Raw genomic sequence first — 9,594 nt, 5'->3', positions numbered from 1 at the left:
GATGAACAAGACAAAGTCAACCCTGAGATGAGATTCAAACATAATGTAAAGAAATATAACTAAAACTGCAAGATATTTGTCTGACTCTCTCCTCTAATTTTGCTAATCAATAATAATAATAATAATAATTGTTTCTAATTTAGATATAAGGCCAGCAATCTTGAGAAAAAAGGGTTAGTTAATACCATCATTCCCAGAATTTGACAGGTACCTTGTTTTATCAATGTTGGAAGTATGAAAGGCAAAGGTGAACCTTGGCAGGATTTGAACTCAAAACACAAATAGCTGGAACCTCGTCGTGTGTGTGCGCGCGTGCGTGGGTGTGTGTGTGGGTGTGTGTGTGTGTGTGTGTGTGTGTGTGTGTGTGTGTGTGTGTGTGTGTGTGTGTGTGTGTGTGTGCGTCTCTTCTCTCTTTCTCACACACAAGAACAAGTATTGTTCCTTGATGTGAAAACGACATCGTTTTGCTAATAAATTGTCAAGCAATGTCATATGGAATGTAAACAGACTCACTAACATGTGTCTGTGTGTATGTGTGTATAAACATATATGACAATCTTCCATTCAGGACATTGGTCAGCCAGGAGTCTATAGCAGGAGACAAAAATACTAGTCCAAAGTCCCATGCAGAAGAGTAGAACCGGAAACCATATGGTTAGGCACAAAGCAAATTCTGTATGCACACAACCATGCCTATGCCTAATGAAACAACATGAAACAACAGACTAACTTGACACCAATATCAACTGCAATTTTTAAATCATTCCACCCCACCAGTTATCAAGATGAAAAAAAAACAGAAACGCCTTTAACCCTTTAGTGTTCACATTATTCTGCCATAATTAATGCTTTTTTTTTCACATTGTTTTGAAGTAATCATGCATTATCTTGTAGCTATGAGATTTTGATGAGGTAGTTGTTAATTTTTAAAATGATATTGTAGGGTTTGTGTGAGAGACCAGATCTGGCGAGTTTGAACATAGAATAGGCAGAATACTTTTGGCCGGATATGGCCGGTTTAAATGCTAAAGGGTTAATTTGAGTCTCATAATTTCAATTATATATTTCCGGAAAATAGATTATTCTTCTGGTTTTCTGTAGAACAGTACAAGTACAGAAAGTGCTAAACTTGCCTCAAACATAGAATGAAGACAAGCATTTTCAGGATGTTAACATTAATATCATGAAAATATGAAGAATCTGTCCATGAGCAGGATTTGTCTGGAGATGTTGCCTCTGAACAGTTGATTCACAGTGGTTAACATAGTCACTTTGCAAATGACAGTTGGTTCTTGTAATTAACATAAACACATTTAGGTCACTCAAGTATTTCATTCCATATTCTTCAGTCTATTTCTAATTTCATTTAAGTATTAATAACTCACAGCAATTATTTAATTAATTTTACACACTGTATAGCAATCAAGTGGCTTTTCTGATTACCTATAGATAAGAACCATCTTCTCAAAACACCTGAGCAAAGTATATTTATAAAATTCATTTGTTAGGCAACAAAATTATGCTTCAGTCCACTTCCAATGCCATGTAGTAGGAAAATATACATAAGTTATATATAATCACAAGCCAGTCTGCTTTTTGCACAGAAACCAATAGGGCACTGATTATTTCACTAAAGCAATAGGATTTATCTATAACTTGGCGTCTCTCTTTCTTTCTCTCAACTATCTATTGCCTGCTCGTGACACTTCTTCATTCAATTCTTATCAACCATTCTTATCATACATTTTTATTGCTAACAAGCAACACTTGGTGCCTTTAACACCCAACCACAATCTAGATTGAAGATTTATATTACATATTCAACAAGTGCAAAGTAGGAGTTTGTGTCACAATTTTCCACTTTTAATTTTCAGCAAAAAAAAAAAAAAAAAAAAAAAAAATACACTTAAAGCTCAGAAAAAAATCATAGATCTCTTCAACATAACTTAAATCGTTTCAACAGCTTTTAGAATGTGAGTAGAATGTCATCGTTTTTGAGCTAGAAACAAAATGAACTGCTGTTGGAAATAGGTCTAAACAGCTAACTAGACCTTCAGGCATATGTGCCACACATATTGGAGGCCTATCCTCAATCAAATTACTATGTTATCTGTTTGTGTTTTAGGAAACAAATTATGAAGAATTGGATCCAACAATTTGAAGCAATTATCTCTTCTGCAATAATAAACAGACATAAAACAATTTTGCAAATGAAAATTAGCCAATTATACTACTAACCAAAGTTGTAGAGAGCCATCTGCAGTAAGATAACTAATATATTCTTCACTATACCTCTGTTCTGGTTATTTGACACCAACATCAAGGAACAGATTAAATTCATTTCCTACTACTACAAATTCTGTGCTAGAAATTATGGTACTATTTAGAATTATGTAACGTTGCTTTAAATTTCGCATTATTCCATGAAATTTGTTAGTTACAGAAGCACAAAATTTCTAATATATATATATATATATATCTGTTGTTGTTGGCACTCCATCGCTTACGATGTCAAGGGTTCTAGTTGATCCGATCAACGGAACAGCCTGCTCGTGAAATTAATGTGCTAGTGGCTGAGCGCTCCACAGACACGAGTACTCTTAACATAGTTCCTAGGGAGATTCAGTGTGACACAGAGTGTAACAAGGCTGACCCTTTGAATTACAGGGTCACACCTAATACCACCAAATTTCAAGAGGGGGAGTATAACAAAAGTTTTCCATTAAGATTTGTGATTAAATTAACGAGCAAGGTTAATATTTATAATGAATTTGCCATTTTCGATGGGTTTGCAGTGCATAGGAATAATATTACCTTATTTGGAAACAGATGAGATTTGGTGACGGGAAGAGCTCCAGCTGCAGAAAATTTTCCTCAATGAAGTGCATCTGACTCATGCAAGCATGAAAACTAAATGCCACTTAAGATATATCACATGACCACATAATCACATGACTGACCAGGCTATCAGATGTTGTTACACATTGCTGGTAACAATGCACTTTGCATCATTTTAGCCTTTCAATGACCCCGCCCTGCTGGATTGGTGAGCTGGCCAACATTCCCCACTGACTGAAAGGGCAACTGGAGCAATGTGAAATGAAGTGTTTTGCTCAAGAACACAACATGGTACCCAGGCAGGGAACTGAACCCACAATCTAGCAATTGTAAGTGCAATACATTAACCACTAGGCCACGTGCCTTCATGCTGATGACATACATATATATATGTGTGTGTGTGTGTGTGTGTGTGTGTGTGTGTGTGTATATTTATGTGTCTGTGTTTGTGTGTCCTCCCACAACATCGTTTGACAGCCGATACTGGTGTGTTTACATCCCCGTAACAGCGGTTTGGCAAAAGAACCGATAGAATAAGTACTAGGCTTACAAAGAATAAGTCCTGGGGTCGATTTGCTCGACTAAAGGCGGTGCTCCAGCATAGCCACAGTCAAAATGACTGAAACAAGTAAAAGAGTAGAGCCTTGGACACTACGCGTATTTTCTACAAGCCCTAAGTTCAGACATGTAATTAGTTATGGAATCCCTGAGTCTAGGAAAGCCTAAAAATCTAGAGACAGCCTCTTATTTGGACAGTGAAAAATTAAAACATGCAATAAAAAAAAACAGTATATAAGAACTTATCAAAAGGATTTCTTGTGTGTGTTTGCAAGTATAGCTAACTTTTCCATTGGAAACTATATTTATATAAACTAGGCTTCCTTCTTAGCCAGCAGGTAAAACAACCAGAACAAAACTCAAGTTTCTTTCAACTTAACAGTGTCAGCATGCTTCCACCCTCCTAGTCTATCATCTCGCAAAATAAAGACTCCCCATTCCTTAGCATGCTTCTACCCTCTTAGTTTATCCTCATCTATTGTCTCACAAAATACACAGACACTACGTTCCCTCTCAACTTCTCTTATGACTAGGTCTGCTTCATATATTGATTGTTACTTTCTGGATCCCACATCAACCATTCATAAAAGACAGCCTGCTGTAGGCTTTTTTTCCTTCTTTTTTTTCTATTACAGTAGGCTGTCTTATATGAACTACCCAACAACCATATATACTTTGTTCACTAACCCATCTCTTGTTTTTTCTGCAGTCTGGAACTTAGCTCTTCAAAAGAGCTTTCCTCCTTTATATTTCTTTCAACTACTCTTTAACTGTCTTTCTATATTTATTTACATAATTTAATTTACAATAACACAATTGGTTTTTATGCAATAACCTACAATACACCTCCACATGGAAACGGGTAGCTAGAATTAGCTCCATATATAATTATTTGTTCTTCACTGTTTCTAAAAAAAAAAATATAGAATTCAGCCAGAATTCTTTCAAAGTGAAAATATAACTAGCTCATATAAATGTTCTTACTTTACTTCATAAGCACTACATGGCTAGAAAAATATCAGCAGATTTACCAATACAGCTATTGAAATCGCCAACTACATTGTTTAATACTCATGTCATCTGGTTTTAAGTTGCTTAGTGTCTTAACTTAATTCTTTGCTTCAACAACTATGTGTGTATATTTTACACACACACAAGTTGGCATCTGTTAACCTACCATAAACAATGCCGATATTCACTTCGAATTACATCTATAACTTATGAAACCAAGCATTTTCGGAACAAAAACCAGGCTAACACACTCCAACCTCACCTCAGAACCTATCTACTTATTCACCTTACCCGTGATCATTCTTCCATAGAAAAACTTTTCAATCTATGACTGTGTGTGTGTATTATGCATAGAACGGCTACTTGGTCCAGTTCTTTACTGTTATAGTCCTGTCTTTTATGCTGTATAGTAAATAAAATAGACAAACAAATCGATAAAAAAATGTTATCACAAAATATGAAAGTTACTGGAGAAAAAAAACCCTTAAAATTTAACCCATTTAAAATTAAGAGTATAACATCCAGAATAAGAAAACAGTTATATATTGGTAATCTTAATTATATAATAGGATTTTCAAAAATAAAATAAAATATAAAATATCCCAATCAAACTGTATTTTGGTGAATAATCTTCGTTATGTAAAAGGAGGGAATACAGAAGAAAAACCTAACTTTAGAATGAGAGAGAATTTCTCTCCCACCTTTAAAAGCATGTTTCTATTTCATTAAATTCTGTAAATGTCTACGTGTCCTGATGTAGAATAAATAACTTAGAGTAACGTAAAATGGTAATTTAGCAGTGACTTAAGGAGCTAGCATAGTTGGGACATTTTATGTCAGAGACGTGGCAGGATTCCATCTGCCACACGCATACTTTATCAGGAACAGGTGTGATGTAATCTCAAGTTCTCTACAGATTTTTCGATTGAAACCAATGTTATATAACATAATATAGTTTATATATATATATGTATATATAGTATAATATCATATACGATCACGCATATATATATACACACACACATGAAATCGTAATGAAAATATACATAAAGGTAGAAACATACGTGTGTCTGTATGTGGATAAATTAATAAAATAAAAAAAAGAGGGGGGGGGTAAAACGAAACTATGTTAATGGTGGAAGATTGAGTAGGTTCTTGAATGGGATGAAGAATGACGAGATGCTGAATTAAATAAGAGGAGAGATATCCACCACCCCGGGTGGATGTCTCGCTAAGCAACACCTCAATAGTTTAGTGCCAGCCAAGGAGAGGAGGAAAGAAAAGACAGCAAAGTCGGCCAGGCAACGTCATTTTGCCGCAAAATTTAGGCCAAACAACAGAGTAGGAGATAAGCAGTTAGAGGAAAAAACCAGGACATACTACCAGACATGCCACTCACACGTACATCTCAATGGAGACAGACATGTGTGAGTAAGTATTATATATATATATATATATATAAACATACACGTGTTTAGATAGATAGATATATAAGCACACACATGTATGTATAAAGCTACCTTTAAAAGATTCTTATTATACTTCCAAAGTTATGAATGTTTCTATAAAAGGGGACTGCGAACACGGTTAGTGGGTAATGGAATAAAATTGTGGAATGATTTCAGGATCGTAAAGGATAAGTAACAACAAACTGAGAAATTCTAAAATACAAGTGATTTTAAAACTAAGGTCTTCAGAAGAATTGGAAAACCCGAAAGTTATGGACATTCTTTTTATTTAGCTTAGTATCGATGTTTATTTTTGTTGATTTTTATCAAAGAAAAATAGGAAGAAAATAAGGTGAGAACGAAACTGGTTATTCCTTGATAGTCTAACTATTATTAAACACTGGAGTTCCTTTCATGAAGAATCACAAAACGTGTTATTTTTGAAAGTTTGGTCCAAGTCTCTAAGGAGCGGGAAAACGTGCCCCCCCCCCTCCATCTCAGTGTTTAATAAACAAAACGGTAAAACAATTTACGTACAAGCATACTTAATAATACTGACAACATAATCCAAAATGCTTATGGAATAACAGCATATATAGCAAACTTTATCAGGAAATTATTGCGGTAACCGAAATAAATAAGAAACCAAACTTTACACACATACACACACACACACACAGTCATGGTACGAGTGAAGCAGAGATCATCAATCCCTTGTGTATACATATATATACACATATATGTGTGGTGTTTATATGTTTAGTCTGCCTGATTGTTATTGTTTTAGCTGTGTTGATGTGTGTGTATGTGAATTGGCATATAGACATATATGTGTGTAAACATAGACCTCTGCATGTGTGTTTATGTAAACAACTGTGTTAGCGTGTATGTAAATATGTAAATACAAATGTTGGTATGTGTATGATTGCAGATGTTCTGGTATGTCTAAAGGCATCGGACGATTGTAGTTTCAAAACCAGAAAGGTCCCAAAAGGACATTACTACACGTTTAGCAGTAATTGGCACCGTGTTTAAGTAGAAGAACTTTCAACTTCAACACCATCCTATATAGATATTCAAAAATAACTCGGTTCCGTCTTGGAACAGACATCGCTCTAAACAGCCCACACACATATACACATGTGTATACATCTACAAGTTTAAACACAACATGTCTCTTTACCGATCAATAAAACAGATTATCCCACACCATCGCACCAACACCAAATATTCATGCTGTTGACAATATGAAAACAAGCAACACTTTTTTTTTTGGTTGCTTACACACACGCACACACACAACTTGAAATAAATGTTCAAGGAATGAGTACTGAATTATCCAGAACCAAAGTTTTCAAATAAATAAATAAAATGCAGCAGTTGTTCAATATATGTGAAGTAGACAATAAAGGAGTTATATAAAATTAGAGACTATTAGTATGTATTATAATAGACAAGAATGAAAGACGGTTGAAATGGAACGGTAAAAATCGTCCCGGGACGGAGGCAACCATTAGTAATTTCCCACTCGCACTCATTTTACAATCACATATACACAAGTAGATAGTTACACAAACAAATATATATATATATATATTCCTGCATACATAAATAATATAGATATAGATCTGTATATATATATATATACATACATGTATATATACAGATAAATGTATACATACATGCAGACACCTGTCTTCTTTCTCTACAGAATATTTCACTCGGTCTCCACTTTTCCTGCGATTCTATCAGCCACGATGGAATTTGTGTTCGTTAAAACATCAAAGAAGGGGGAGAGGGGGGAAGAAAAACTCCAATTAAACAACAACAAACCAACTGTCCCCACCTTGTCATCATTTCAATACAACAATAACAATACCAACCGGTCAGTTTGTTTCTTGTGTTCTTCGAGCACTTTGTTTTCTTAACTTTTTCTTTCTTTCTCTCACTCTCTCTCTCCCTCTCTAGTTCGTTCTTACTCTCTCTCAAGAAAGTAAGTCTTTTAGGAGCTTCATACTCAATATGATTGGCAGGCTTGTAAATCTGTCTGTGCTGTAAAGTTGCAATTATAATAATAATGATTTCTTTTATTTTTTATTTTATTTTAATAATAGCAATGTCATTAAGATACTGCAGCGGTTTATAGATAGATGTGCCGAACAATTTTACCATTTCGGGCAGTTGGTGTCTTATAGAAAGAAAATAAATAAGATATAGGAAAACAAATAGAGGGGGAAACAGGAAAAAATATATAGTGATGGCTAGGGAGATCTAAGGGAATGTCTGCGAGGGAGAAGGAAGAATCTACAGATAAATAGATTGATTTTTTTTTAATTGGTACATAGATACATGTATGCATACCTACATACATACTTACATATATAGGTAAACAGATCGATAGAGAAAGATAGACAGAGACAGCCAAGAAAGATAGATAGACAGAGATTAAAATACACAGAAGAGATAAATAGAGTAAGACGAGGAAGGATGAGGGGTAGTAAAAAAAAAAAAAAGAAAAGTACTCACCTTTCTGTTGACAATGCAGTTGAGGACGTCACTAAGGTCGCTTCTCCGTCATGTCGGCTGGTTGGTCGGTTGGTCGGCGCAGACAGACAGACAGAAGACAGGCCGATAGACGGACGGTTGATGTGGTGTTAGCTGTGCAACAGCAGCAGCTGGGAGCAGCACTGCGTCTTGATCACTCTCTCTCTCTCTCAATCTATCTATCCATTTCTTTTTCTTTCTCTCTATCTTTGTCTTTCCAATATCTATATTCTATCTATCTATCTATCTATCTGTCTATCTGGGTCTCTCTCTCTCTCTCTCTCTCTATATATATATATATATATGTATATATATACGTGTGTGTGGATATATATATATATATATATATATATATATATATATATATACGTGTGTGGATATATATATATATATTAAGTGTATGTAGGTATGTATATATAGTTTCCAAAGAAAAGGTGGGGAGGAGGACTCATTAGAAAAATACAATGTAAATATTTATTGTAATATTGAGCTTATTTTTCAGTTTCTGCTCGTAGTTTCGTTTGCGCTGTTGATCGCGTAATATACACAGTGGGAGTCGCTTATTATGATCACGGAAAATGTCATCAAATTTTGTAATCCCAAACATACTCAGAATACTGTTTTCATCCGGTTACTGTTATCGAAACGGCTCCGTGCCCCGAAGTCATTACAAAGCGCAACTTCCACTGCATGCATGTATGTGTATGTATGTAGAAATAACCGTGTGTGCGTGTGTATATTTACAGGCACGCGCACACACCATTCGATTTCTCACTGTCACATAATATATAATGTATTAGCACCAACTTAGTGAAAGAAAAATTTTGCAAATTGAAAACGGCTTTACAGAAAATCATTGGCATGAGATAGGAAGTAAAGAGATAAATACACACACACACACACATGCCTACATACATACATACATATATACATACATACATATATACATACATACAAACATACGAGTGAGTGGACAAAAGGAAATGACACTCAACACATTGAGTAGGAATCACATATATTATTATTTAAAACAGTTTGATTTGGTCCCAAAGTTTCGTAGGTTCGTTACAGGAACTTAGCGCATCGTTATATATAAACATGAAATAGTAGAGATTTATATCCAGTGGAAAACAGCCAGTGAAATTCATTCTACCATTGTTTGGTGTTTTATTGCGAGTTTTCGAAATCAACTGTC

General features: G+C 34.9%; 1 protein-coding gene across 12 annotated transcripts in view; it reads right to left on the bottom strand.

The window, feature by feature from the left end:
* LOC106879997 (uncharacterized) overlaps positions 1-8,629 on the bottom strand; it is a 319,599-nt gene extending 310,970 nt beyond the window's left edge. For 3 of the 12 annotated variants that reach the window (XR_008264859.2, XR_016243036.1, XR_016243033.1), the window contains exon 1: positions 7,538-8,373. The gene's annotated coding sequence lies outside the window, so the exon portion shown is untranslated. The other 9 variants (XR_008264857.2, XR_008264858.2, XR_016243032.1 and 6 more) reach the window with 5 other exon arrangements.
* Positions 8,630-9,594: the final 965 nt, after the last annotated feature.

The sequence above is a fragment of the Octopus bimaculoides genome, chromosome 9 (genome assembly GCF_046866305.1).
Source record: "Octopus bimaculoides isolate indiv1 chromosome 9, ASM4686630v1, whole genome shotgun sequence".
Lineage (NCBI taxonomy): Eukaryota > Metazoa > Mollusca > Cephalopoda > Octopoda > Octopodidae > Octopus > Octopus bimaculoides.
This window is presented reverse-complemented; position numbering and strand designations above follow the sequence as displayed.